This window comes from Athene cunicularia (assembly GCF_003259725.1).
Source record: "Athene cunicularia isolate RWA chromosome 21 unlocalized genomic scaffold, athCun1 chr21_part1, whole genome shotgun sequence".
Lineage (NCBI taxonomy): Eukaryota > Metazoa > Chordata > Aves > Strigiformes > Strigidae > Athene > Athene cunicularia.
Window position 1 is genome coordinate 4,580,924 of NW_020799127.1, and position 7,869 is coordinate 4,588,792.

Here is a 7,869-nt window from a genome sequence, read left to right on the forward strand (position 1 = left end):
GCCCGACACAGCGCCCCGCCCGCCGGGACGCTCCTCCCACCGCCGAGAGAGTCTGCGGTTGGCGTCGGCTCTCGCCGGGGCAGCGGCGGTCGGGAGGGGGGAAAAAATCGCAGGGCGGGGGGCAGCCCCCGTGCCCACACCCAGCCGGGCACCGCCGCTGGGACCGCGCCCTGCGCACCGGGACTTGCACCCTTTCGGCACCTGGGGGCTGCAGCAGGCGTGTCCGCACGGACGGGCACATGGTGCGCTCTGGTCTGTCCGGCACCGTTACACCAAAACCTGTACTGAGGCCGGGAGTTCCAGTAACCGAAAGAAACATTCCCTGTTTTCCGTAGTTGCATTGTGTGGTCTAATTTCATATATCCGTGTGTGTGTAAGTATATTTGCCTACAGACCTCGCACTGCGCTGTGTCCTGGAATTCCCGTGACTCTCGCATCCGACCCTGTACCTGCACACGAGGAGCCACAACTCCAGCCCGCTCCGAACCAAGGGAGCGCCCGGCGAACCCCCTGGAGCGCGTTCCAGCTCAGCCTGACGGTGCTTTTACACTCACCAGGGTTGGGGAGGGCAGGTGGAGCGATGAGAGGCAGACAGAAGAGAAGCAAAACTCTGCACCCCCCCGCCACCCAAGCATGCCCGCAGCAGAGCGCGCTGATAAAATGTCCTGGTACCGCCTGAAACTTCCACCGGCGCTCAGCTGCTGTTCGGATGCTCCGGGGTGAACAATGTCGCAGCTATCGTTTCCCTAGCTGGCCGCACTAAGTACGTTAAGGTATGGAAATCTTCGCAGTGCCCGGCTCTGAGATCCCGGCGGGATCCGCTAGTGCTGGGCTCACGGCTCCGCCAGGGCTCGAAGGATGGATTCCACCAGCTCCCCATGCTGCAACACGTAAAATTAGTATGGATATTAAAAACTCCTTTGTTCAGAGCCCTGGCCAGCCAGACCTCACAGATACCATCCCAGCCCTCAGAAAATGCTGCTGTATTTTTGCAAACCGTGATTTGTACGGCAATAGCAAGGAGTTGTAAAGCAAACTGACACGGTTAAATAGCTGTAACTGTGTCCAATAATAAATGGCATTACATTATACGGCAAGACTAAACCCCATTCCTACGCTCTTTTACACTCAAAGGTCTCAAATTATTTTATACAAAGAGATACACTTTACAACAGCTGCTTTGCAGATGGGGAAACTGAGTCACCTTGACAAAACTGAGAACAGAATTGGGGTACCTTGCTGCTCAGGCTGGTAATCTAGCAATGACATTACATATATGAGACAAGCCTCGCATTATATTTGTGATATAACTTTGAATTATATTTACAGTATAATTTCTTGACACCATAACCTTCTTCACCATTCTGCTCTCAAGGTTCTGGCATCAGCCTGTGTGTCTGATCTCAAAATGACCCTTCACAGTATTGCCAAGGTGTCAGAGTGACACAGAGTGGTAGCACCTCGGTTTGCCTGCAAAGATACGGGTCCACACGAGGGCTGAGGGAGACTGCAGCCTGCCCTGCTTCACATTCCACATCGCTTTATGATTCCGACCATGTTACTAATGCAGCTTTGGACTGGGCGAAGTCTGAACGCCACTGACGGGGGCCCTATTCCTGAAATTCCTGTACCCAGCAGAGGGTGGATCACAAGCATAACTCAAGTGATGAAATGTAACACATTAGACTTGGTGAGGGGGTAAATAACTCATCTGAAAGAGCCAGCTGGACAAATAATCCAGCTCCAGAGATCTCCCCTTACTCTTCTGTGTGATATTACTACACAGTACATTTAGCAAGAAGCTTAGGTGAATCTGTGCTATATCCCATAGCTATGTATTTAACCCCTTGATGACCCGATGACAAAGCTTGCTTAGCTCTCAGAAGCTAATCTGGTCTGTTTAGGTATAGCTGACTGTGAGAAGTGGTAAACTGCAGTGTCCTTTTACAGTCCGTTTTCTGTTCTGGAAGAAAAAAGGGGCTTTGCAGAAATCATTAAAGTGCAAATCTCCCTACTGCATATTTCTGGCACACTGAATGAGATAAACAGCTGAGGCCCTGGTCACTTGTGCCTGTTATTATTACAGATAGAGCTGCAAGTTGGGAGTAGCAGCAGTTGGTTAACATCTTCTGTTGAGAGACCCTGTTTTCAGCTAGTGATATGATTCCGAACTTTAAATATTGAGGCTGAAATTGAGGGGGGGGGGGGGGGTCACTTGTGCAGTCGTTTTTTGGAAGCCTCTGGAAAAAAATGGTGCAGCTATTTCTGAGCTGTAGGTCAGAAGATAAAATAGGTTTTTTGATGATGTTAAAAATATCTGAGCTGTTTCATTAAGGAGCTCTAACATCTCATAATTTGGGGCAAGTAAGATTTTATCAGGATGATGGTTTGGATTGGAATGTGCATTGGTCAGAAAAAGTGTGGTTTTGTCAGTGCCTTTTCAGACTTGCTCAGTTGCGTGCTCCTTTAAGGGAAACAGGTCCGGTGTGACAGATGAGACATGTGATGCCAAAAAATGACTAAAAGGTAGTTAGCAAGGGAGGGGGCATTAAGGTGCCAGATGTTCTAGAAGCAAGTAAAAACTCTGTAGGAAAAAGAGCTGTTGTGGTTGGTGTTTAAAGGTGTTTCAGAGGAAGTATTAAGCTGAAGAGAGCAGTTTATCATTTGAGAGACTCTAGCCTAGAAACCCTAGTAAAGGTTGTGTTTTGGCATAGATACTCCGTAGTAAGTGGTTCTTCAGTCAGGAGGGGGTAAAACAATATAAAAAGGGAGCTTGATGTAGTGGGAGTTTGTTGCCCTTTTGTGTTGCGTTCACAGACCAGCCTCAAGGTGGGGAGAGGTGAATCTGAGCCGGGATGGGGTTTGTCCTGCTTTGAAGAGGTAAGGTGTACTTCGTACAGCGAGCTTTTGATGAAGGAATCTTAGAAGAAACTCGCCTGGTATCTGCCAAATTTATTAACCTCTGCAAAGGCATCTCCTGCCAATGATCTATAGATGTGGCTGTAAATGACTGAGTAATTTCTGTGGATGCTTTATCATTCCTCGGTTCTTGTGTGTTGTTTCATGAGCTGGGAGCCCTGCTTGGTCATGCTGCTGCAGAGCCTGGTGCAGCTTGGGCACTCACTGTGCTGGGGAGACAAGTGTCCAGGAGAGCACTGAAGTTCTAGACTATCAAGCTCACATGATTTTCAGTAAGGCTGTTAACTTCGGCTGTGAAGCAATGAAGAACAGCTGTACAGCAGCTGGGCTTCTCAGAAAATAAAATCACTGTCTTGTGGCTTCTGGAAAACCAGACTGTAAAAATCATAACAGTGGTTCTTAAACCGGTGTGGGAGGGAGTAAGAAAGAGGGGCTTTGTTATGGCTGTTGGGGCACGTCAGTGACTTAGCTACTTAATGAGTTCTGGAGCTGCACTTGTGCTTGGGGTTGGTTTGTGGTTAAGCATGCTCACTTAAAGCCTTGAATAGGCCTGACAGAGGGAAATCTCCAATCCAGTTCAAGAAGTTTAGATTTAAATACTTACGTCTGCTTGGTATTAAACAATGCCATCTCTGTGCATCCAGACAAACTTTGTTTAGAGGCTGGAAAGCTGATCTGTGCAGGAGTGTCACAGGAATGGTGGGTGATGTTCCCAAGACCCAGCTGCTCTGGTGTTCTGTCTGGACAGCTTGGCTCTTAAAGAGATTAGCATCAAAGTAAAGCTGAGACACTCCAAGGTGAGAGACTATTAGAGTAATACTGCCTCTTAAGAGCTTCTGTTTCTATTGTTTGTCGACTTTCCTTTTTAAACTATAGCTTTTAAGCTGTAGAAATCATGTCCAGTGAGTGCCTCACAGGTGTGCTGCTTGGGAGGGGCAGGAAAGTGTCTTAACACAGCTGACTTGCTGTGAAGCTTGAGTGAATGGTATTACTAGCTAATTCAATTACCTCTCTGCTGCTATCCCCAACCAGTCATGGGACTAAAACATGGCTTAATGCCCCACTGTAAACTTCTGTCACCAAGACTAGATGAGTCCTTCAGCAGCATTACTGCAGTAGTGATGCAGTCTGCCATCCCTCAGCAACCAGGCTGAAGCTGCAACACAAAGACTCCATTAAAGCAGTGACAAGGGGAGAGGAGTTGGGGGGTGGGGAGGAGGAGAGCTAATCTTCACCGAGTAATCTACCTGAATCAAAACAGAAGTGATCAATCAAGTAAGCTGTGCCTACTTTCTGCCTTTTGTTCTAACAAAGTGATGCTCTCATCAGCTTGATCAGCAGATTAAAGCGCTGGCATCTTCCCCAGGAATTCCTGCGCTGGGACAAGCTGCCTTCAGCCCCCTGTTTAGTCTTGGGCTAAAAAAGGATGGAAGTGGAAGTTCTAGGCTAAGCGTGTCTTTTTTCATTGTAATGTAGGGAAATACTATCTTCCTCTTGTGCATGAGGACAAAGGAAGCTAGGCAGTTTTGCTTAGCTTTCAGTATCTGAATACGTTACTTGTGGCTCCTGAGGACCTCTGAGTGCGTTAACTAAAAAAGTTGTACCTATACTAAGGCAAAAAAAAATCATAAAGCAACTACTGCTCTATTGTTGTAGACATAGTATGTGGAGATGGACTCAAATCTGTCTCCTCAAGATAAGCAAAGGCAGTTCACTGATGGAGAGATTGCCTCTGCCCTCGCTGTTGAGAGTAACCATCTTCCCTTGTTTGTTCTCTAACACGAACTGTTCTCCATGTGGTCCAGACTGATTAAGAGCTTCAGCAGTTGAGTCTGTATCATAATCAGTTAATTTACTTCAGAAAGAAGCAAGGGCAGGTAACTTGTGTTGCTGGCTGGCTCTGACAGCTTCTGGAGCACCCAGGAATTGAAACCACGAGCCTTTGAAGGCTGAACTCTACTGTGGCAGTACTGTGTCCATGAACAATGCTGGCTTTCTCCAAACACTTTGGGGCTGGGTAAGTAAGAAATTGCTTTTCTTGACTTGTGATATAAAAGGTGGGGAGAAGACAGGTGTGTAGGGAATACTGTAATCACTGAGCTACCTCAAGTTCCCCAAAACATACTTGATTGGAGTTTAATAGTTCCTGTGTCTTGGGCCAATACTGACTGATGAAGATTGACATGCTGAACTTTGGAAACGAATAATGGATGTTGCGGTGCTGGTAATCAGTTTCACGTGTAACTAGTATTGGGCATATTGTCCTAGATTTAAAAGTAAACCAACAAAAAATAACCCCCCACCCCAAATTAACATTATATAAATAGCACACATGTGAGAAGAAACCTTCAAAGATGGAGGCTTCCTAGTCAAGGAATATTTTAGCTCTTGCTCTGACTTTCACCTCTTCAGTCCTAGGTTTTATCATTCTGAGTGAATGCTGCAACGCTGAATGCCAGTGTCCACCTCTATATTGAATTCTTATTGAGTGATACAGGTTTACCCATTGCAATAAGGTTGTTTCTTCTATCCAAGAAGTTTTTGAAATTGCAATAAAAGCAAACCCGCTATCTACCAACCACCTTTATGTTATAATATAAATAATGACCTAGGAAGTATCTGATGGCATAATACTGCAGCAGAGCTGTCTTGCACTTCTTATCAGCCCAGGACTGCTGCACTCCACATCAGCTGAGCTGCATGGATACAGCTGAGGAAAGCCAAAGGTTTTCTCTGAGTGTCTTGAGACCTGAATGGGAAAGCAAAGTTGAAAGATATCCCTCTGCCCTTATCTCAATGCCACATTAAGATCAGACCAATAGATAAAGTTCAAAACCAGAATCCTTCATCATGACGTATCTGTTCTCCTGTAACAGGGAAATGCACCAAAATGCACAACCATGTTACTATTAATGGACTGTGTTGCAGCAGCGAATTGGTGCAGCGTTAGGGATGGTGTGTGTTGATCGGTGCGTTCCTGGGCCTATTGCATCGGTGCACAGCAGATTTGTTTATAAAGTGGTGCTTTTCCTCATCTTTCCTACTATAGATTAGCTACGTGTTTCTGGTTTGTAGAGTGAGTGGCCTCAAAGTATTGTGAAACCCTTCGGTAAATCAGTGTTTTCAAAGCCTTGGCAAAGATGTATGTAATTTCAGTAGAACATTTTGACAGTTCAGTAACACACTTTGCTGCTGGTTTTAGCCTCCTTTCGCCCAAGGCCTGCAGAGGCAGTGGGTTTTTTACACTGAGACTATCCTGCCTGTTCATGCTAATCCTACCATGCCGTAGCTGCAGCAGTACAACGCTGGCAGCAAGGCACAAGGAACTAGAAATACAAATCTGAGTATGTGTCTCTGCTCTTATCTGTGTAAAATCAGAAGAATCGAGTATGTTATCTTATGCAACAGGTGTAAAAAAAAGTAAAAACTGACCCAGTCCCTGGAATCCTAGGCTAGACCTCTGCTGAGCGGGTGGTAAGGGCTGGCATGCTGAATGCAGACCATACTCTGCATGTGCTGCATCCTGCCTGGCAGAGAACAGGTATCCTCTGCCTTGGGTTATGCAACTGGCAGGCAGGGGTAAGTGGTCCAGTCAAAAAACTAATCTCCAAATGGAAAAGCAATGAATGTGAAAAGGAAGAAAAAGGCTTTCCAGTCAGTGCCAGGACTCTCCTGGATGCAGATAATCAGCATATCTGAAAACTTGATCTAAAAGCTTTCAAGGGTGGTACCACAAGGCAATAATAAATTTAGCCTGACCCTGATGTACACTTGGCATTTTGCATTGGTGCATTGAAGTATGTGGATGAAAAATTAACATGTTTCAAAACTGTCACTCTGCAACTGTTGGTTCCAGAGCCAGCTTGCTGTACAGCTTTTGCCCACAGACTTTAAATGCTGCCTGCCTCAGTTGTCCCTGTGGCAGTATCCTACAATAACCTTGAGTTTAAGCTGATTTCCCCTTCCTCAGTCTCACTGAACACTGGAGACTAGAATAACAGAACCAGAAATCATTAGTAGTTGGTATCTCTAGGATGCAAAGTGAATTCTCTTCTTTGGGCACTAATCCTTTTGTTCCATAGCGCTGACTCTCACTTGCATGAAACAGGAGGAAAAGGGACTGGTGCATCTTGTCTCTGTGCTCACTGAATCTCTCTGCCATGAAAAGAGGAGCTGAATCCCCCATGAAATACCGGGGTCTGCTCAGCTCCATTAGCTGTAGCCTTCCAATGGCTTAATCAATGGAACAGCTGAAGGATAAATGGTGCATTCCGTCAAACCAAGGAGAGGCAGGAATTAAGTGCAAAAAGCTTTTCTAGGCCTGGGCTGGTTTAAAACAACACAGCTTTGCTGAAGGTAGTGGTGGGTCTGTGGATCAGGCTTTACACTGCTCTGTGTATCAGGAAAAAAACTGGCCCTGTTAAATGTTTTTGGAAGGTGTGAGCTTTTTTTTTTTTTTTTTTTTTTTCAGTTTTAATATTTGCAGCTTCTGTCTGAATTCTTGATATGGTTAAGACTGGTGTGAGCACTACCACGGAGAATGTTGGTTTTTTTTTCCCCGTTCTTTCAGTCACCCCCATCCTTACAGATGCAAGTCGCAGAGCACTCTCCCTTCCCTGCAGCTTTCCAGCTTCTGTTTGCCTGCGAAGCCACTGCTGACTTCTAAGTAAGTTCCAGTCTGCACCTCAAATCTAGCCTAGCTCACCTGGGCGCAGAGCATGTTTGAGAGGCTTCTGCAGATTATCTGATTTGCTTTTCATTTTTGCTTTTGCAAGAGCAACAGCACCAGGTGAGAAAACCCAGCAGGGAATCCAACGGCTCAGTCTCCACCTCGACAGGAGATACGGCTCTACAGAGAGCAAGCGCTTGCTTTTTAGACACAATCCTATAGGATCAGGGTTCTTGCAGTGTCAGGGATTTAAGACTTTTTAACTCCCCCTCCCCCCCCCC